This window comes from Muntiacus reevesi, chromosome 12 (assembly GCF_963930625.1).
Source record: "Muntiacus reevesi chromosome 12, mMunRee1.1, whole genome shotgun sequence".
In the NCBI taxonomy this organism is placed as follows: domain Eukaryota; kingdom Metazoa; phylum Chordata; class Mammalia; order Artiodactyla; family Cervidae; genus Muntiacus; species Muntiacus reevesi.
The window spans coordinates 18,465,253-18,487,131 of record NC_089260.1 but is presented as its reverse complement, the minus strand read 5'-3'; the positions used below and the strand labels follow the sequence as shown (position 1 = coordinate 18,487,131).

The following is a 21,879-nucleotide window of genomic DNA, read 5'->3' as shown; positions in this document are numbered from 1 at the left end:
TCCCTTCACTTCAGTTGTGTCTGACTCTGTGTGACCCCAGGGACTGTAGCCCACCAGGCTCCTCTGTCCCTGGGATTCTCCAGGCAAGAATACTGGAGTGACTTGCAATTTCTTACTCCAAGGCATCTTCCTGACCCAGGGATCAAGCCCAAGTCTCTTATATCTCCTGCATTGGCAGGTGGGTTCTTTACCACTTTTGCTTTATATCATTCATGTTTTTAGGCTAGAGAGTGTGGATTTACACTTATGGGTATTTCTATTGTATAAGACTCTTCTGGGAAAGGTCTGTCTGATTCTCTGGGCTTAATTAAGTTCTTAGCCTGATAGTCAAGGCCATTCACAGTCTTACTGCCATCCTCCCTCTGAACACTCAGTGACTCCCTATTGCCTGTTGGACAGAGCATGCAGCTTCCCTACAGTTCCTGTTCACCTCCCCAGGCTCATCTCCTTGGCTTTTCTGTGGGCACCTCTTTGGATCAGCTGTATTGGATGGTTCCCGTTTCCCTGGCATACCCCATGCTTTCCTCCTTTGGCTTTTGCTCACATAATTCCACTTGGAATGACCTTGCCTCCCATCTCTAACTGCAGAAATCTTACTATATCTTACCACCAACTTGAAATTCCTTCTTTCCCAGGATTCTCTTCCTGATTCCTCCCAAGGAATTGCTTCATTCCTCCTTTGAATTCCCAAGCAATTTGTTTATGCAGTTGCTTCGTATTGTTTTGTTATATGGTTAAAAGTTGCTATTGCCCTCCTTTACATATTTGCCTGATACATGTGCTTATGGGATATAAGTAGGATGAACATATACCCAGATGTTATTGAGACAGTTCCAGTTTTCCTGGGATAGTCTCAGAGTTTGCGCTGTCCCAGGACCCTGTCTGCTAAACTCCCTGTTGCCTTCTCCTTGGGCTTCCCAGGCGATGCTAGAGGTAAAGAACCTGCCTGCCAATGCAGGAGACAGAAGAGGTTTGGGTTCACTCCCTGGGTTGGGAAGACCCCCTGGAGAAGGGAATGGCTACCCACTCCAGTATTCTTGTCTGGAGCATCCCATGGACAGAGGAGTCTGTCAGTCCACAGGGTTGCAGAGTCAGACATGAATGTATCTTGATGTGAATGATGAATTAAGTAGTCACCCATGGGATAAGTCACTGGGGGATTGGGGCTGCCTCATATTCTTTCTTGAATTGCTGGTCATTTTTCAGGAGGAGTGATGGAACCCACATATGGTGGGCAAAGGGGCAACAGAGTTCACAGAAAGGAGACTGCCTTCTGCTGGGGCAGGGCCCACCCTGCAGAGGCCATCAGGAAACGTTAAAGAGATCAGTTTTGACTCCTCCCAGAGCTAGTCCTCCTCATGGCACTGCCCAGAGCTATTACTTTCCCATCAGAAAGTTAGATTCCCCGAGGATTTAATAAACAATCTCTCCCAACATGAAAAGCTGTGGGCATTGTTTCCTCCTTGGGTCATTGCGGTTGGAGCTTCAAAGAATACTTGGGTATTGTGTGGAATATTGAATATGCACGTGAAAAGGAACTTTGTTTATTTACTTATTATTTCTTTATTTTCCATTCCTTTTCATTTTTAAAATTAGCCTACAGAAAAGTCAACAGAACTGTACAAGTCCCTTCATTTTGCTACATGCGCTTTTCATTTCTCACTTAGTTCATATTTATACACGTTGGATTAAGTTTGTGTTTAAGTACGATGTATGTATAAATGTCCACATTCTCTTTTTGCATCATTTGCATATGGTTTGAGTACATCATGGTACTTCACCCCTAAATATTTCCACATGTTTCTTCTAAGGATATGGACATTCTTCTAGGTAACCGCAATGTCATTATTACACCCAAGACAATTAACAGTAATTCTACAAAGTCATCTAATATACAGTCCATACGCAAATGTCTTCAGATAAGTTTTGGATCTTGAATCCATTTGATCCATTATGTCTCTTTCATCTCTTTTAATCTTCTGTAGTCTCTGTGCCTGCTATTGGTGTCTGTGTGTAACTTGTTTTTGACATACAGTGTTTGAAATCCTTCTCCCCTCACCCTTTTAAGAATTTTGCCTAAAAAAACAAAACAACAACAACAAAAAAAACAAACAAAAAAAACCAAGTAAATCCATGGCTCATTCATGTCAATGTATGGCAAAAACCATTACAATATTGTAAAGTAATTAGCCTCCAACTAATAAAAATAAATGGAAAAAAAAAAAAGGAATTTTGCCTTTACTCAGATTCTTCCTCCTCCTCTCTCTTCTAAAGGAAGTTGCCAGATCTGTTCTCTGCTTTTTAGAATTTCCTGATGAAGACTTGAAAGATAGTAAGTGGAGTAAGTGAGAGGCAGAAGCAGTTTGGTCCTGAGGGTTTAGAAAGGCCCAAGCTCCTCTCCGATGACCCACCCCCACCCTGTAGCCCTGAAGTGTGGGGCCTTGGAGAGGAGTGGAAGGAAATTGGAAGAAATATTGCTGTGAGCTATGTATCAGATTCTTTTTAGTATATTTCCAGAACCAGGAAAGATTATATTTATTAGTTACTTTTGGACTATGTTTTCCTTGAATATGACATTCCCCTCAGAACGAGGCTTCAGGGGAAGTCAGTATTTATTCTGCTCATACACAATCTTTTCTCTTCAAAGGAGAAAGCATTAACACCCAGAGAGAGAGAAAGCTTTCTTAGGGCTGTGGTCATAAGCCTTAGAATGCCTTAAGAGGATTTTAGCAGACTGCAGAGTTTTTTTTTTTTTTTTTTTTTTTTTTTTAAATATTATTTTATTAGTTGGAGGCCAATCACTTTACAACATTTCAGTGGGTTTTGTCATACATTGACATGAATCAGCCATATAGTTACATGTATTCCCCATCCCGATCCCCCCTCCCACCTCCCTCCCCACCCGACTCCTCAGGGTCCTCCCAGTGCGCCAGGCCCGAGCACCTGACTCATGTATCCCACCTGGGCTGGTGGTCCGTTTCACCATAGATAATATACATGCTGTTCTTTCAAAACATCCCACCCTCACGTTCTCCCCCAGAGTTCAAAAGTCTGTTCTGTATTTCTGTGTCTCTTTTTCTGTTTTGCATATAGGGTTATCGCCACCATCTATCTAAATTCCGTATATATGTGTTAGTATACTGTAATGTTCTTTATCTTTCTGACTTACTTCACTCTGTATAATGGGCTCCAGTTTCATCCATCTCATTAGAACTGATTCAAATGAATTCTTTTTAACGGCTGAGTAATATTCCATGGTGTATATGTACCACAGCTTCCTTATCCATTCATCTGCTGATGGGCATCTAGGTTGCTTCCATGTCCTGGCTATTATAAACAGTGCTGCGATGAACATTGGGGTGCACGTGTCTCTTTCAGATCTGGATTCCTCAGTGTGTATGCCCAGAAGTGGTATTGCTGGGTCATATGGCAGTTCTATTTCCAGTTTTTTAAGAAATCTCCACACTGTTTTCCATAGTGGCTGTACTAGTTTGCATTCCCACCAACAGTGTAAGAGGGTTCCCTTTTCTCCACACCCTCTCCAGCATTTATTGCTTGTAGACTTTTGGATAGCAGCCATCCTGACTGGCGTGTAATGGTACCTCACTGTGGTTTTGATTTGCATTTCTCTGATGATGAGTGATGTTGAGCATCTTTTCATGTGTTTGTTAGCCATCTGTATGTCTTCTTTGGAGAAATGTCTGTTTAGTTCTTTGGCCCATTTTTTGATTGGGTCGTTTATTTTTCTGGAATTGAGCTTCAGGAGTTGCTTGTATATTTTTGAGATTAATCCTTTGTCTGTTTCCTCATTTGTTATTATTTTCTCCCAATCTGAGGGCTGTCTTTTCACCTTACTTATAGTTTCCTTTGTTGTGCAAAAGCTTTTAATTTTCATTAAGTCCCATTTGTTTATTTTTGCTTTTATTTCCAATATTCTGGGAGGTGGGTCATAGAAGATCTTGCTGTGATTTATGTCGGAGAGTGTTTTGCCTATGTTCTCCTCTAGGAGTTTTATAGTTTCTGGTCTTACATTTAGATCTTTAATCCATTTTGAGTTTATTTTTGTGTATGGTGTTAGGAAGTGTTCTAGTTTCATTCTTTTACAAGTGGTTAACCAGTTTTCCCAGCACCACTTGTTAAAGAGATTGTCTTTTTTCCATTGTATATCCTTGCCTCCTTTGTCAAAGATAAGCTGTCCATAGGTTCGTGGATTTATCTCTGGGCTTTCTATTCTGTTCCATTGATCTATATTTCTGTCTTATTTATCTCTGGGCTTTCTATTCTGTTCCATTGATCTATATTTCTGTCTTTGTGCCACTCTCACCACTACTATTCAACATAGTGTTGGAAGTTTTGGCCACAGCAATCAGAGCAGAAAAAGACATAAAAGGAATCCAGATAGGAAAAGAAGAAGTGAAACTCTCGCTGTTTGCAGATGACATGATCCTCTACATAGAAAACCCTAAAGACTCTACCAGAAAATTACTAGAGCTAATTAATGAATATAGTAAAGTTGCAGGATATAAAATTAACACACAGAAATCCCTTGCATTCCTATACACTAACAATGAAAAAACAGAAAGAGAAATTAAGGAAACAATACCATTCACCATTGCAACAAAAAGAATAAAATACTTAGGAGTATATCTACCTAAAGAAACAAAAGACCTATACATAGAAAACTATAAAACACTGATGAAAGAAATCAAAGAGGACACAAACAGTTGGAGAAACATACCGTGTTCATGGATTGGAAGAATCAATATTGTCAAAATGGCTATTCTACCCAAAGCAATCTATAGATTCAATGCAATCCCTATCAAGCTACCAACGGTATTTTTCACAGAATTAGAACAAATAATTTCACAATTTGTATGGAAATACAAAAAACCTCGAATAGCCAAAGTAATCTTGAGAAAGAAGAATGGAACTGGAGGAATCAACCTGCCTGACTTCAGACTCTACTACAAAGCCACAGTCATCAAGACTGCAGAGTTTTGTCACCCAAATTGGGACACGTTTGAGAGTGAAACATTTATAGTGAATATGAAATAATTATTGGTAATGAAAATATTTATTTCAGGCCATGTGCTTAAATCAGGTTGGTGTCGGGCAAACCAAAATATATGGCTAACCTGGTTATATACACCTGCTGTTTGCACCACAATTTATCTTGTCCAAATGGATAAGAGTTAAAACTAAGCATGGAAAAATGAAAAAATGAATGCAGGTACACTACTATGCATAAATATTAGATTAAACCATATGAAACTCATAAAAGCAGCAATTTCATGAGATATCTATAGTGATTTCAAGATTTGGGCATATCTGCTGTTTATTTCTTTAAGTAGTAAATTCTTTGAGGATAAGAATTGTTCATTTTTCATTCTGTTATTTGTTTTTTGTTCATTTTTCATCATTTATTAGTACCTAGAGCATACAAGCAGTGCTAGATGCTGGGGATAGATCAATGACACTGAGTGGGATACCTGGTACCTAAGAGCAGTATAATATTCAGTTAGACTTCAGCATAAAGGAAAAGCATAGTAAGTTCATGTTTGTTATTTGGTGTTGCAAAAAAAATGGATTAAATGCCAATTGAAGTACGAAATTATCTTGATGCCATTCTTTTGGCACCCTCACAATTGATATCGGAAAACATACGTCCCCCTGTGTACCCTCTTTATTCTGCCTTAAGGAAGAATTGCCTCAAAGACATGACACGATCTTTGCAAGGAGCGCTACAAGGAGCTTGTAGTAGAAGAACGACGTGGAAGTGCATTAGGCATCATGGATGCTCTGACTTAAGTGTTTTCAGGGACCTGTCTGAGCTGCAAGAGAGGAAGTGATCCTTAACTGCTTGGTGGTAATGAGTGGAAAATTATTCATAGAAGCAATGAGGCCGGAGATACCATGCATTGGCTTAAAATTTTTATTGAGTGCTAGGCCTCTGGGGATTAACTTTGGATCTCAACTATTGCTAATTCACAGAGGTAAGTGTCCACTGAGGATGGTGACCTTTGAACTAACCTACCATAAAAATAAGCTTACAGCTGTCAGTTGTGATAAATGCAATAAGGAAAAGGAATAGCAGGTTGCAGATTACATCAGAGAGGGATAAAATTTTCTTTTAGGGGTCAAGGGAGATCTCTCTGAGGGAATCATCTTGAACTTGAGATCCAAAGGAGGGCAGCAGACCCTACAGGGATCTGGCTGGAGCTCAGCAATGGAGGAGGAGGGTAGTACCAGGTGAGGTCAAGGAATTTTCATCTTGAAAGAAGTAGAATTGTTAGATGGGGCCTTTAGAAGATGAAATGGGAAGGTGTTGATTAGTTAGGACGTGGAGACCTGAATATCACAATGGAAACTAATCAGTGGAGAACTGTACACAGTTTGACAAGGCTGGAGTGTGGAGTGTGAAGCCAGACACCATCTTGAATATTGAGTCTTTCCTCTAAGTCACATGGAGTCACTGAAGAGTGGTATGACTAAGGGAATGATTATCAAGCGTGTATTTGAGAAAGAGAAATCTCAAGGAGGGATGAAATCATGGAAGACATCAAAGGCTGGAAAATCTTGCAGTTGTTCAGCAGATTGGGGATGAAGGTTTGACCTGAGATAGTGGCGGTAAAGAGGCAGAGTAACAGACAAAGATACTCTGTAAGCACAATCTATAGAATTTGGTTATTGATGAGAAGAGAAAGTAGACTATGTTCAGGTTCCTCGTTTGTGTGATTAATAAAAAGGGATAGTAGGATAGCAGGACAGGGACTGGTTTGGGTAACATATGATGAATTAGGTTTGTTCCTGACAAGTGCTGGGGCTTCCCAGGTGGTGCTAGTGGTAAAGAACCTGCCTGCCAATGCAGGCGATGTAGGAGACTCGTGTTTAGTCCCTGGGTTGGGAAGAGCCCCTGGAGAAGGGCATGGCAGCCCACTCCAGTATTCTTGCCTGGAGAACCCCATGGACAGAGGATCCTGGCAGGCAATAGCCCATAGGGTCACAAAGAGTCAGACATGACTGAGTGACTTAGCACACACTCTGATAAGGGCTAAGTACCTGTAGGAGATCCAGCCTGATGTTAACTAAGTGACTGTTTAGTTAATATTTTCTGAAGTTGATGGAATTCTCTGAATATTTTTCATATGTTAATATGGTATCTATTGAGAGAGTTGGATGCATTCAAACTATTTATGAAAGTGTTCTTGAATTTTACAACTGACAGATTGCTTTATTTTGAATTACTCATGACAGGCTTTGTGTGTGTGTGTGTGTGTGTGTGTGTGTGTTTGAAAGACATTTGACTTTGTCACAGTTCTGAAAATATGTTACTTCTGGTATGTTTAGATGGTGGGTTTTCAAAAACAGTTAAACATTACAACTAGGCTTGCTGCATTTTGTGTTTTTCCCCATTCAGTTTCTCATTAAATATACAAGCATAACATCTGGTACTCTTATTTTTAAGGACTATGGGAAAAAAATAGCAGTATTAGACTGAGCACTTGACAATCATCCAGTTGTAATATTTTCGTCTAGAGTCGAGTTCGAGGGTGACTGAAATGTCCATGTCAGGACCAACACTGTGTAATGTTGCAGAGAAGCCACTTAGGAGAATTCCTAATATGGTTGGGGCATTCTTGAGATGCATGGAATAGCCCATTCGTGCGGTATCATCCGAGATGGGAATGCAGCCCGAATGCATCCAGGCCGGAATGACAGAATCCTCAGAGCACGTCTTTTCTGTTATTTGTCAGGTGACAGCCCTGTTGGCTGATGATAACAATTCTTCCTTCTTTGCTTCATTTGTCAACGGCAAATCCTTGGACCCTGAGCTGGAAAGTCCCTTTCCTAGTTTGAAAGTCGTGTATTGTACGAGATGGAAGGGGCCTTGATAATTATCTTCATGGCAACCCGCTCCAGTATTCTTGCCTGGAAAATCCCATGGATAAAGGAGTCTGGAGGGCTGTAGTTCATGGGGTTGCTAAGAGTCAGACATGACTGAGCAACTGAGCAGAAACCCCTGGCATTTTTACAGATGAGAAAAACGAGACACAGAGAGGTTAAGCAATTTGGCTGTAGCCGTCCAGTTCATTGGGCTTCCCCAGGGGCTCAGCAGTAAAGAATCTGCCTGCAAACAGGAGACACAGGAGGTGTGGGTTTGATCCCCAGGTCGGGAAGATCCCCTGGAGAAGGAAATGGCAAACCACTCCCGTATTCTTGCCTAGAGAATCCTGTGGACAGAGGAGCCCGGCGGGCTACAACCCATAGGTTGCAAAGAGTCAGACCTGACTTCAGACATGACTTAGCAACTGAGCACATCCAGGTAATTACTGAACCCTCTGCTCAGCTCCACTCCTCCTTCAGAATGGGCAGGAGGGCAGCCTCCCTATTGCTTTTAGCTTGTTATTTGCCAGAACTTTGAGTCTTCCTTCACTTTATAAAGCCTCTGGGAAATAGTCTTAACTCCTTTGAAAGAGGAAAAAGCATGTTTACTCAGAAAGCTTATTTTTGTTTTTCTCCAAATGGATGTTTGTTCCAAGGCGGTGTGACACCCCTGTATTCCGAGAGAGCTTTCACCACACCGCGTGACATCTCTCTCATGGCCAGGGCTGCCCAGCTGGACATCTGTGCAACAGTCGCAGCAAAAGCTCGTCCATTTTGGGGGCATGGCAGTGTCGCTAAACTCTGGAAAGGACGGATGCTACAATATGGTCAGCCCGTGGCCTGGATCTTCAGGCTGAGTGATCTTGGGAACTTCCTTAGAAACAACAGTTTATCAAGCCTTCAAAGGGATCCTTGATTCTTAAAATTAAAAATCTCAGAGCGCCATCCTGGGACTGAGCACCCCCGGGAGTCCTGAGCACCCTTGGAACTTGGCTGCCGCTTCAGGGCAGATGGGCGGTGCTTGGAGCTCAGTGCAGCCAAGGGAGCGGGGACCGGAGGTTTGAAGATGAGTTGTGAGTGAGGAGAGGAAAAGAGCTCGTGCGGTGCTGAGCATCTACTGTCTCAGGGGGGAAGGACTCGTGGGCCCTTTCCTCAGGCTCATCAATGTCTGCTCGGTCCCAGCTCTCTCTCCAGACTTTCGGGCCTGGGTGTGGTGGGGTGGTGGGCGGGAGCAGGTGGTCAGCATTGCTCTGGCTCGTTCGTGTTGTGTGTGCTCTGAGATGCCAGGTGCTTGGATTTCGAAAGCCAAGAGCCTTTATTTTTCTCCTGCTGGAATGTCTCTTCTGTGAGGCAGTGGATGTTGCGGGAGCCTCCGTCTGGAAAGAAGGAAAGATCTCAGGGGATAAGACAAGGAGGGAGAAAGATCAATTACTAGCTCAAAACACAATTCAACCACATTTGTAAGAGCTCGGTGAAAGAGAAACGGAGGCCGTTGCGTGTGACCTTCTCAACCTGAGCTGTTTCCAGAAGCAGCAAATGAGTGCTGCTCTCTGAGCGAAGAGAACGATGAGAAAATGCATCCTGGTGGGTTTCTCTCCAATCTTTAGAGTAAATAGAATTTTTATGGCTATGGCAAACTTAATTCTGGAAGAAAAAGGCCATAGGATACTGCAGCTCTGTGGGAACTCAGAGATGATCCGAGATGGACATGCTCTGTCCTTCCAGATCCCTTCTCCCCTCCTCTCCATGCTGTTCTGGGTCCTGGGAGGCTAGTGTCCGTGGGCCACGTCAATCATGTATTTGACCAGTAAGAAGTCTTGCTTTACTATCGCCTGGTGGTTTCTTGAATCCTGTCTACATCTTGTAAATAATCCCCTTCATAAAAGCTCCCATTTGAGTATGTGATCTCTTTCTTGCTAGGACCCTGAACGGCTATATTATTTAATCCTGTGTGACCATTTACAGATGAGGAAACTGAGGCACAGAGAGGTCGACTGGCTTTTCACATGGTGTCCCTTTCCTCATCCTTTTCCCAGCCATGACTGAGTATTCACAAGCTGAGATCCCGAGGCCCTGGAATGCTGGGCTGAGGATGACAAAAACCTTTGACACCAGAGTCTGCTCTGCTCTAATGTGATGACACATTTCTAAGAAACTTCCATTTATTAAAAGCTATGTCCTTTTAAGTGTTATTTTATGTGGTATATGGGGTTTCCCAGGTGGCTCAGTGGGGAAAGAGTTCGCCTGCAATACAAGAAATATGGGTGATGTTCATTTGATCCCTGGGTCGGGAAGATACCCTTGAGGAGGGCATGGCAACCCACTCCAGTATTCATGCCTAAAGAATCCCATGGACAGAGGAGCCTGGCGAGTTACAGTCCACAGGATTGCAAGCTGCTGCTGCTAAGTCGCGTCAGTCATGTCCGACTCTGTGCGACCCCATAGATGGCAGCCCACCAGGCTCCCCCATCCCTGGGACTTTCCAGGCAAGAACACTGGAGTGGATTGCCATTTCCTTCTCCAATGCATGAAAATGAAAATTGAAAGTGAAGTCGCTCAGTCGTGTCCGACTCTTAGCGACTCCATGGGCTGTAGACTATCAGGCTCCTCCGTCCATGGGATTTTCTAGGCAAGAGTACTGGAGTGGGTTGCCATTGCTTTCTCCATAGGATCTCAAGAGGCAGACACAATTGAAGCGACTGAGCATGCATGCACGCATGTGGTGTACACACATAATGGGATATTATTTAGCCTTCAAAAAGTGGTGATCCTGTCAGATGCAATAACATGCATGATCCTTGAGGATGTTATGCCAAGTGAAATTAGCCAGTACTGCATGGTTCTACTTACCCAAGCTATCAAAACGTTCAAACTCATAGAAGCAGAAGGCAGAGTGGTGGGTACCAGGGGCTGGGGGAGAAGAAAAAGGGGAGCTGCTCTTCAATGGGCATGACATTTCAGTTGTGCAAGATGAATGAGCTCTAGAGATCTGCCGTACAGCATCGCGCCAGTGATGAACCAGACTGTATTACACAGTTAAAATTGTAAGAAGGTCGATTTTATGTTATTATTTTTTTAACCAGAAAAAATAAGCACAAAAGTTATTTGAATAGGTTAAAAAGTAGTTAGAGAACGGAGTCCCTCTGGGAGGACACTGTCCATGGGGGCGCGGCTTGGTTGGCAGAAAGGAAGGAAACACCTCCTTCCTCCAGCAGGGAAGCACCTGCTTCAGGGCGGGGCTGCTTCGGGCTCCGCCCGACCCTCTTTCGGCTCATGCCTCCTGCACCCTCCCAGCCCCAGCAGGCGAGGAATCAGAGCTGCTGGTCATGCCTCTGACCATGAGTGAGTGTTGAGTGTGTGTGTGTGTGTGAGAGAGAGAGAGAGAGAGGGAAGGAGAGGGAAAGAATGAATTCACATTCTTCCTTTTAGTAACTTTCCCAGGTTCTCTTGAAGAGTTTTTTTTTTTTTTTTTTACCTCTCATATTTCATTGCTTCTAAGACATGCTTTATTTTTCTCACATTTTAATACTCTGATGCCCGGATGTGTCTGACACCAAAAGCATCTTTTATTGCAACTGGTCAGGCGATGGCTGTGCTGAAGCTGCATTTCCTGTGCATGCACGAACTTGGTAGTTCTGGGGGCACAAGATGAGGGAAACCGCTCATTGTTTCAGTCCGCGGTCCGTTCCATGATCACCGGAGAGAGGAATGTGGTCCTAGGTGCTGACTGAAGTCTTCTGCTGGCACTTCTTAGTAAGATTTTCTTGCCAGCATCAACACTGTGGAAAGGCATCAGAAACTTAGAAGGAAATTCCAAATGCAATACTCTTTTAAGACATGCTGCATCACTAAGTTCCTTGGTGCAAAGACGACAATACTGTGTGGAAAAACACAGTCATTGAACCCTGTGACAAAAGTGAGTCAGAAGGATGGGTTTTGAATGTGATGTCTAAATCAAATTAAATTGGAGCACCTAACTGATTTATTTCACTAACATTTTTACATTTTCCTTTTTTTATGAGTATAATAAAACCCACTTACTCTATTAGTAAGCCTAATAGAGCCTTTTCAGTAAATACAAGATAAAAATTCTTAATCTTACTTTTGTATCACAGTTTAACTTGCAGCCATTGTCTTCTTTCCTAATGTTACATAAAATAGCATTGTCTGTCATAACCAGTGAATCTTAATCAATGAAATATGGTAAAGAAGTAGGAAGTTGATTAAATTATCATTATGAATCAAAAGATGAATTGGAAAGCTAAGAACTGAGGAATAAGTTTAGTAATTCTTTGACTCAATAAATATTTATTAAATGTCTACTGTGAGACCAGTACTGGGATTGACATGGGGGCACAGCCGTGAGCAAAGCAGATATGATCACTGGACTCACAGGGAAGACAAGATATATTGAATAGGTAGTTGCATGTATGATATGATAGAGAAGACTTGCAGGTTTTTTTGAAAGTATAAATGGAGGAGCTTAACATGGTCAAGGGGAGCAGATGACCCGAGCGAGGAAGTGACACTTAAGCGGAGGACGGAAAGATGAGTAGGAGTTAGCCAGGTGGAGGTGAGCTCGGGAAGGGGAGGGTAGTCCTGGCAGAGGGAACCATCTGTGAAAGCTGGGACCTGGCAAGGAGAGGCTGAAGCAAGTCCAGCGTAGCGGGAGCCCAGACCGTGGGACGGGGCTGAGAGACACGCTAGAGAAGTAGGCAGGCCCCAGACGACCAAGGGCCAAGTCATGCCAGGGCACTCGGCCTTCATCCCATGGATAAGAGGGGCTTATGGGAGGGGTGTCAGGAGGGGTGTGGTGTGTCATGCTCAAGTTTTAGGACTTCACTCTGGTTGCTTTCAAAATGGAATGCTGTAGATCAAGGGCAGATGAAGGGAATGTGGTGGTAGTCATCTTCACTGGATAAGAGATGTGGTAGCTGGGAGGGGGAGGAGATATCAAATGATGCAAGAGAATCCTGTACCAAACAGTCCCCATCACTGACAGCCTTCCTCAGATATTATATCCTTAGTTGCTGATAACCTATAACAATAAGTTTCTTTCTTTTTGACAGAGTGACTTCTGATTTGAGCTTGCAGTGTGCTTTGAGAGATCCTCTGCCAGGTAAATGCAGAACAGATTTCCTCAGATTTATAAACCATGACTTTCCCCAAGATTTCCTGAGACCAAAATCCAACATCTTATTTAATCCCTGCAACAACCCTGTAAGTTAGGTTTATTTACATGTTATACAGGTGGAAATTGAAACATAGAGAAGTTAGACAACTTGCACAGAGAAGTTAGATCAACATGCACAAAGGTGTTCATCACACCATAAACTATACTTGCCAGATAAAGCAAAACAAGAGAACTGAAATGTCCAACAGTAGGCAAACTGTTAAATCATTTGATGAAGTTACTTTAACAATAGTCTATATGAGTTTAAGAAGTTTTTTTTCTATTCCTCATTTGCTAAAAGCAAATTAATTATTTCGGGTATTGAATTTTATTGAATGCTTTTCTAATCCACTAAGCTGATAAAATGATTTTTATTCTTTTTCTGTTTATAGTAATTTCTATTAATTGACTTTCTAATATCAAATACCTTGCATGCTAAGATAAAACCAACTTGGTCATGATGCATTATCCTTTCTATATTTAGCTAAGATTTGGTTTTAGTCCTGAGATTGGATACAATTTTCTTTTCTGGTTTTTCCTTGCCAGGAATAGTTTTCAAAATATTGGAATTACTTGCTACTTGAATGTTTGGTGATAAAGGGAGTAAAACATTTGAGTCCTGTTGTTTTCTTTGAAAGGAGAATTTTTACGTGCTCATTTAATTTCTGACTTATTTACATTTTCTGATTTCTTCTTGAGTCAGTTTTGACAAATTTTGTTTTTGGTTATATATTCACTCTCTGTTGGATATGTACGCAGCAAGGGAATCTCTGGATTGGGGGGTAAGTATACATTCAGTTTTAGCAGATAATATCAGTTTTTCAAAATGATTGTGTTAATTTAAAAATTTACCCACTAACCAGGAGTATATGAGAGTTCTGATTGCTCTGTATCCTTTTCAATACAAAGTATTTTCTGTTTTGTTTGATTATTTAGTTTGTACTAATGGGTGTGAAGTATTACAGTGTCACTGTAGTTCTGTGTTTGCTTGTAGACTAATGAAGTTGGGTACTTTTTCATATGTTAATTGACTATTTGTATATCTTGTTTTGTGAAAAGCCCTTTCTAGTCTTAAAAAGGAGAAGTGCTTATTCAGGTCTTCTGGAAAAAATTGGATTGCTTTGTTGATATATCTTATTGAATTATAGATATTTTTAATAATATGTGTTCTGGATTTGAGGTCTTGGTAGAATATATATGTTGTAAATATCTACTTTTTTTTCCCTGTGGTTTACCTTTTCACTCTTTTTCTGGATAGAAATTCCTTTAAAACAGTGTAAATTATCCATTTTTCCCCTTTGTGGTTGGCACTATTGTACTTATTTAAGAAACCTTGGCCTTATTCTAAGATCACAAAAAAGTTGCATGTTTTCATCTGAAAGTTATATTACTTTTCTTTTACATTTGAGCCACAATACATCTGGAATTGGTTTTATTGTGTGTGCGATGGAAGGTAGAGGGTCAAGATTGAATTTTTTCCATGTGGACATGAACTTGATCAGGAGCCATCCTTTGGTCATAGCTCTGTTTATCTATTTGTTTATTTTGGTTAGGCTCACTAAGGTACAATGAACACACAGTAAAATTCATTCTTTTGAAATTGATGGTTTGATAAGCTTGAACAGTTCTATAACCACCACCACAATCAAGATGCAGAACATACCCAACCTCTGAGAGTAACAATCACTCATCTGATTTTTGTCCCTAGATTTTTTTCTTTTTTTAGAATATATAAATGAAGCCATAGAGTATGTAGACTTTTGTTTCAGATTTCTTTTTAAAAAAATCTGAAAGAATCTCAAAAATTCATCCCTGTGTTGCAGTACCAGTTGTTTGTTCTTTTTTTTAGAGTAGAATTCCATTGTGTGGATGGACCACAATTTGTTTATCCATTCACCAATTGATAAACATTTGGATTATTTATAGTTTTTGGCTCTTATGAATAAAGTTATTATAATTGCTCACTTTGTAAGTCTTTGTATGTGTGTATGTTTTAATTTCTCTTGGGTAAATTACTAGGTGTAGGTTTATTGGGTCATATACTGTGTAGCAGGTATATGTTTAACATTATACAAAAAAAGCCCTCCAGCTGTTCCCAAAGTGATTGTGCCATTTTGCATTCCATTCAGCAATATATGATGTTTTAGTTGCCCCCTGGTCTCTCCCCAGATGGCGCTAGTGGTAAAGAACCATGCAAAAGATATAAGAGACTCGTGTTCAATCCCTGGGTTGGGAAGATCCTCGGAGGAGTAGATGGCACCCCACTCCAGTGTTCTTGCCTGGAGAATCCCATGAACAGAGGAGCCTGGCGGGCTACAGTCCACAGAGTTGCAAAGAGTCAAACACGACTGAGTGACTTAGTACACACACAGTCTCTCCAGAGCTTGGTATAATCAGTCTCCATAATTTGGGCAATATGAGTTGATGTGTAGTTTTATCTCACAACTCTAGTTCTTGTTTCCCTAATCATTAATGATGTTGAACATCTTTTCATGTGCTTCTTTGCCATCCGCATGTCTTTTTTGGTGGGGTGTCTGCTCAAATCAGTCACCCAATTTAAAAATTAAGTCATCTATCTTTTCATTTCTGAGCTATAATAAAATATATTCCAGATACAAATCCTTTATCAAATGTGTGCCTTTCAAATACTTTTTCTCAGCCTGTGGATTGCATCATTCAAAGGGCAGAATTTTTTAATTTTCATGAAGTTCAGCTTATCAATTTTTTTCTTTGCTGGACATCAGTTTTGTGTCCTAAGGAATCCTTGCTAAACCAAAAATACAAAGATGTTCTTTTTTTTTTTTCTAGAAATTTTATAGCTTTTAAAAAAGCTTTCAGTTAATTTTTAATTGGAGGATAATTGCTTTACAATCCCCAGGTGGCGCTAGTGGTAAAGAACCTCAGCCAATGCACGAGATGTAAGAGATGCAGGTTTGATCCCTGGGTTGGGAAAATCCCTGAAGGAGGAAATAGCAACCTACTCCAGTATTCTTGCTTGGAGAATCCCATGGACAGAGGAGCCTGGTGGGGTATAGTCCACAGGGTCGCAAACAGCTGGAAATGACTGAAGTGACTTGGCACAGCACATTGTGTTGGTTTCTGGCATATATCAACATGAATCAGCCCTAGATGTATGTATGTCCCCTCCCTCTTGGACCTCCCTCCTACCTCCCACCCCTTCCCACCACTCTAGGTTGTCACAGAGCACCAAATCTGAGTTCTCTGTGTCATATAGCAAATTTCCACTGGCTATCTAATCTTACATATGATAGTGTTTATGTTTCAATGCTACTCTTTCAGTTCATCCCACCCTCTCCTTCCCACACTGTGTCCACAAGTCTGTGTCTTCATTGCTGTCCTACAGATAGGTTCATCAGTACCATCTAGATTTCATATATATGCATTAATATACGATATTTGTTTTTCCCTTTCTGACTTCCTTCACTATGTATAATAGGCTAGGTTCATCCACTGTATTAGAACTGAGTCAAATGGTTGAGTAATATTCTGCTGTGTATATGTACATTTTTATGGCTGTGTAATATTCCATTGTGTATAGGTACCACAACTTCCTTATCTACTCTTCTGTCTATGGACATCTAGATTGCTTCCATGTCCTCAGTTCAGTCATGTCCGACTCTTTGCGACCCCATGGACTATAGCATTGGACTTCTCCAGCATTTATTCTTTGTAGATTTTTTTGATGATGGCCATTCACACCAGTGTGAGGTGATACCTCAATGTAGTTTTGATTTGCATTTCTCTAGTACTGAGGGATGCTGAGATCTTTTCATGGGTTTATTGGCCATCTGTGTGTCTTCTTTGGAGAAGACATTTTTATTTTATTTTTTGGCCCTGGCATGCAGAATCTTAGTTCCCTGACCAGGGATCAAACCTTTGCCCCCTGCAGTGGAAGCTCACAGTCTTAACCACTGGACCACCAGAGAAGTCCCAATCAAAGCTATTTTAAAGTCTCTGATTATTCTAGTATCTGGGTCATCTCTCTGTCTAGTTCCATTGGTGGCTTTATTTTAACAACGGGTTGCTTTATCTTGGTCTTTTGAATGTCTTCTTAATTTTGATTGGGTGTTGTTGGTAGAAGAGCAGTAGGCAATAAAAGCGATAATATTGCCACCCAGAAATGGGCAGCTTCTTTTGCAGGATGGTTAGTGTAACAGTGGTTTAGTCCTCTGTTGGCAGTTGATGAGATTAGTAGTCGGGAGCTTGGGTGGGGTCGGACTACTGATTGTTGTCACTTTCTCTCGCCCACCAGACTGCAAAGTTTTCCAGTCGTGGACTGAAGTCACCTCATGCTTAGTGTGTGGCCTGGTGTGCCAGAGAGTTTTTCTCACTGTCTAGACTCTGTCCTCAGCTTTCAGAGGACCCTCCACACTCAGGGCAAAGCTGTGGCCATGTGGGGGGCTCCCCTGTTCTTCTGGTGCAGCCTCAGTCTTGGGCAGGCCTTGGGGCTCTGCCCGTGCTCCTGTTCCTCTTCGTGGCCTTCAGTTCCTGCTGCTTCTGTAGGTGGCTTGGGTGGGAACGCTCACTGCAATGGTAGCAGACCTCTTTGTGTCAGCGCAGGATCCTAGGCCCGAGAGTCCCTTGTTCTGCCATCAGAGCAGGACCAGCAGCTCCAGGATCACCTGAGAGCTTGTTAGAAGTGCAGAATCGCAGGTCCCACGCTCAGACCTGATGAATCAGGATATGCATTTTGACGAGATCCCTGAGGGAATCATGTGCACTTTGAGAAGGGGTGTTTCACACAATCACTGTTTCTTTACTTTCTTTCTGCTGCTGCTTTTTTTTTGCCAACTGTGCTTTTCATAATGAGATTAAGATCCTTCAAAGTCAAAATAAATATTGTGAAAGTAACCCTACTTTAAGAATATACCGGCTTATGGCGCACACATATTTAAATTAGAACATAAAAATTTTTTTTCTAGTTAAATTATTGAATCTAATTGAACAATTATCACTGATATGCATATTTAAAGCTTCTTAGTTTCAAATACTTTTTTGAGCTTTGTGTTGCTAGCACTCAACAGCCTTGAGTCTTTCTTGTAGCAGGGATTTTTCTGTTGCTTCCTCTTAAAAAAAAGGGGTTTCTTAGATTTTTGAAGTCTGCCTCCTCGGGTCAGTTCTGTCTTCCTCTCCACCTTGGGTTCAGCTCAAACAACAGGTTGTTCCATGAAATTTCTATTGATGCTTCACAGCCTGGCCTAAAGGGTTCTAGCAAGGACCCAGCCCTTTAACAAAGTTCTTGCCAAGAGACCCTTAACTTTTGAATCTTTCCAACTTTGAGTATTTTATTGATGCAGTGATGGGGCTGTGCTGCCAGAATTTTAGTTTTCTCTATTTTTTTCTCAACTTGCAATAGATTTTGCATTTAATTGATTTAAAGTTAATAAAATGTAAATTTAAAAATTTACATTTAATTTTAATTTATCCTATTTCTTAATTTGTTGTCTTTCCTTTGATTTCATCAGGAATATTAGCCAAAATTGCCGGATTATACCATCTGCTTTCCTTTTGTCTTTACCTTTGCTTTTGTATCCCAGTATTTTGAGGCCCTTCCCTTCCCCTCCCCTTGTCCCTTCCCTACGACCCCAACCCCACATGCCTTCGTGAGAGACATCAAGTCAAAGAGTTCTGGCTATATCATTAACTTCTTTTAACATATCTCGGAAGTATTCCAAGCAGATGGACAGAGAGGGGCACAAGGTCATGCCTCTTAGCTGAGTGAGCCCAAGTGAAGAGTTGCCCTGGTTTCCCAGGACCAGTGAATTATGCTTTAATCTCAGTGGTCACCCTTAGCTGCAGGGAAGCCTAGGAAATATGTCTTAGAGTTGGGCATACTGTTGGTGCAAAAGAAGTCAGGACTGGGTTTGCTATGGGTAGAGAACTAGATGCAGATATCAGACAGGGAGCTAAATATCAGCTTCATTTCCGATGATCCTAGATTGGAGGATGAGCTTAAATTATGGACAAGATCAACTAGAACCAGGTATCCTATTACTTTTATTGCTGAAGATTTCTTTCATGGGAAAGAAAAATACATGCTGCTGAGGCCAGAAATAGAGAGATGGGAAGATGTCCAGACCTCCATGTACTTTCCCTCACTCAGTCTGAGCAATTCAAGGAGTCACTCCCTTGAGGAGGAGCGAAGGGATGTTGTGAAGGGTAGAGGTTACCTTCCAACAGTTTTAAGAAGACAAACAATTTTGTTTTATGTGCCCAGGTAGGAATGCTGGGATGGAGAGAATGATGCCCCTCCTAATAATTGTTAAATATATATGTGTGTCACACACACACATACACACACACAATGTCTTATTGTATATTAAGACAATTGTGTTATATTTATTTCTTTATATATTGGGTTGGTCAAAAGCTTTGTTCGGGTTTTTCCATAAGATGTTATGGATACATCTTATGGAAACACCTTTTTTTCATAACATGTTTTCCACAAGATGGTCTGAACCCAAACGAACCTTTTGTCCAACCCAATATTTCCCCCAACTTCTATTTCTAATGACCTTGTAAAATCGATAGTACTCTCTTGCGATAGTTGAGAAAAGGGAGAATTCACATGTGTTGAGGTTGTGAAACTCTTGAAAAGGAGATGGAGTGAACCTCTTATAGATCTGAAAGGTTTTTAGAATTGTTTCAGGTTGAGAAGAGGAAGGGTGATTCAGGGCAAGTAAACAGCATTGGGCTGCAGCCAGCAGACTTCTAGCTGCTCGGGCCGCTTGCTGCAGGATTCTTTATGACGGCCCCTTTGCTGCTGCACAAAAACCAACCGACAAACTGCTGCCTCCACCCCCGCACCCCCCGCCCCACCTCCGCTCCCAGCCGGAGGGTTTTGCCGCAGAAGCCCTCAGCGTGCAGCAGGGTCCGTTCGGGCCGCTCTTCTCGAAACCACCAGCCTTGCTCCCTCCGCAAAGCTCAGCTCAGGACTGCGCTGACGGCTAATGGTTGCTGCTGATTGCTTTGCTGACAGTGCTTTGTGGCTATTTTGGTTTTCTCGAGTGTTCCTTAATTAGAGGAAGTGACATCGTGTGCTGTCCAATCAGCCTCTTGCCAGATATTATTACATCTGTGGGATTCATCGGGTGACATTTGGGCTTGGTCCGGCCAAGCAGGTGTGAGGATCGTGGCCTGTGGTGCAGCTGGCTTGGTGGAGCGGTGGTCCCCGCCAGCGCTGCTGCTGGTGGGCGGGAAGGGCGTTCTGCATTCCAGTGAGGCCTCAGAGACCCCGGGGTTCACATTCAGGCAGCAACATCCCACTGAAATCTGACACCTCACAGGGAACCTCATAGGATGCTGTCTTCTCTTTGAAACATGCTGTTTCGGGATTCCTTTGATATTTGCCTTTCTGGCTAATGTGGAGACACCCTTTCATTTTCCCCTGGGCAAAATACAGATACGACCTGAGGAAGGCTGCTGCTTGGTGAAGTTTAGAGGTGGTTTGCCATGGAGTGTAGTGAGATCTCACTATGTTGCTTTAATTACCAGAAAGAACCAACTTCAGTTGTAACAATTCTGAATTATAAAAGAAATTTGAAGAGATTTACAGCTCTGAACTCCACCAGATTTAACTTTTGGCAGCTATTTTTTTAAGGCTCTTTGGTTGAATGCTTTATTTTGGAATAGCTGTGTTTATTTGCACATAAACCATGTGCGAAAGTTTAAAAAAGTCTTATTTGTGTGAGTATGAGTACGGACCCTTCTTTTCTGATTTTTTTGTTTTTGGTATCAATTCATTGCAGCAAGGATTTATTGAGCCTGCTGAGGTGTCCTTGAACTTAACAAAGCAGCGTGAGACACAGTCCCTCCTTCAAGGAACTTACATTCTAATTAAGGAATCAACATTCTCCAGTGGTCCTTTCATCATTGTTTCATCGAAGGCATCTTCACGGTTACATGGCTTTTCTCTAAGAGTGTTAAAGCAGAGAACATGGAATACAGGATTATCCAGGAGTGGGATGGAAAGAGAACAGAGATATTGAGGGGTCTATGGAAAGAGCATAATCATCTCCTGTTGGGTACAGGAGGAAGGGAGGCCAAGGTGTGTCTGTGGGGTTGGACAGGGGTATCATGAAGATGGAGAAAGTGGTTCATGGACATGATGGGTGGAAGCTGAGGCCAAGAGGACTCCATTAGGCCAATAAAGAAATGGGGAGTGGCTAAGAGGCAAGAGAAAGAGAACAAAATGCTATCTGACTCTTTCCAGTGAGTCTGTCTTGTCTCCTCCACCAGAGGGTATAAAAGGGCAGGTATGACGTTTCTTTTGTTTCTCCTTCAGTTCCTGGTTCACCATGTTTCTCGGAGCATGTGTTTCCTAAATATTTCCTGAAGAAGTCCATCTTACTCATGGGCTTTCTTTGGAGTCATAGATCAAATTTCTTTCACATATATAGAAATGATTTGGGGGGGGGGGTAGTCATCGGTTCATGCAAATGGCAAGCTCCAAAGTGACTCCTGATACAGTCTGACAACAGTGTAAACACGCACGTGTATACCAACCACAGTGAAGGGGAAGTCTCCGTCATCTGACACTTATTCAGTACTTCCGGGTGAAGGGAAAGGATCATCTTTAGGGAGATGGCCTGAGGAGACTCTCGCTAGTCCCCTGTGCTGGATGTGATTCTGCCTTACCCAGAAAGCCAAACGCTCCTCCTTCTCATAGGCCGACAGTTCTCCTTTCGCTCTTTGTGATTTCGCAGGTGATGTACATTTGAAGACCCAAACGAACAGCTTAAACTTCTTTCTGATCCCATCACTGTCCCCATGGTCAACTGTCGACTTTTTCTTGTATCTAT

The 21,879-nt window shown here is 41.9% G+C and overlaps 1 protein-coding gene across 2 annotated transcripts in view; it reads left to right on the top strand.

Annotated features, from left to right (window-relative positions):
* NCALD (neurocalcin delta) overlaps positions 1-21,879 on the top strand; it is a 436,233-nt gene that overhangs the window by 124,701 nt on the left and 289,653 nt on the right. For both annotated transcript variants that reach the window (XM_065903347.1, XM_065903348.1), the window contains exon 2: positions 12,954-13,003. The gene's annotated coding sequence lies outside the window, so the exon portion shown is untranslated. The remainder of the gene's footprint in view (positions 1-12,953; positions 13,004-21,879) is intronic.